Source organism: Buceros rhinoceros, unplaced genomic scaffold, assembly GCF_000710305.1.
Source record: "Buceros rhinoceros silvestris isolate BGI_N320 unplaced genomic scaffold, ASM71030v1 scaffold8164, whole genome shotgun sequence".
Classification (NCBI taxonomy): domain Eukaryota; kingdom Metazoa; phylum Chordata; class Aves; order Bucerotiformes; family Bucerotidae; genus Buceros; species Buceros rhinoceros.
This window is the reverse complement of record NW_010406420.1, coordinates 8,711-9,736: the sequence shown is the minus strand read 5'-3', so window position 1 is coordinate 9,736 and position 1,026 is coordinate 8,711.

The following is a 1,026-nucleotide window of genomic DNA, read 5'->3' as shown; positions in this document are numbered from 1 at the left end:
TTTCCCTACCCTTTTCTGTTAAAGGGCTGAGTAGAGATTTACATAGATACTTAGTGTGCCTAGGCGTCTCATAAATTTAGTTGATAACACTTTTAGTGCAGATGAAGTGTGTCCTTTAAGAGAAGGAAACAGATGTGCCCAGGAATAAAACAGGCTTCTGTTCTGTAAAATGGAAATACTCCTTCAGAGTAAAATGGGTGTGCAGAAAGGTGCTGTAAAGACACAAATACTGCTTGAAAGCCAGCAGCTTGGATTTTACCTGTGAACTGACCTAGCAAACTAAGTTCTGACCTGTGCTGAAACATACAGGAAACCTTACTGCATTTAGTAAAACTCACAAGTGATGATATTGTGAATCGAAGTTTAGATCAACAGCTTGCTGTTAAGGGGGATAGGAAGGATGGAGTATGAAGAGCTTTGATGTAGCTGCTGTACCTTACTGTAATTTCCTCTTGATTACAGTAAGCTAAATGGTCTTGCAAATTAATTTAGTGTGATAAAGGGAAACAAAATGTGGGTCATTTTTCTTCCATTCTCTTCACTGCTGTTAGTCCTGTGGGTTGGGGTTGTTTTGATAGAGGACCTAAGATCTGAAGATGGCCATGGTGACAGTTACGTTGGTGTGATGAAATGATCAGCTGGGAGTGAGAAGCCCCCAAATCCACAATGACACCTGCACATTGCTTTCCTCAGTACAGAGAAATGTAATTTTCTTGTAATGCAGACACTGATTTGATAGCGGAAATTACGACTGTATTGTTCCTTCAGCATGGAGCTGGTCTACAGCAAACACCGTCAGGTGCTGGGCAGCCTCTTGTGATACTTCACGGTTAGGCACAAAGTCTTTTAAAGCTGCCCCAAGCTTAACTTCTACCACAGGTTATGTCAAAGTCTCTTGCCTGCCTGGCCTGTTAGTTTAATTTACTTGTTTCTGGTGTTGCAATGTGCACTGGAGTTAAAATGGTGCTTTAGCTTGTACCTCAGGTGTAATGACCCAAATAGTTCAGCTGAAGGTTTCAAATAAAA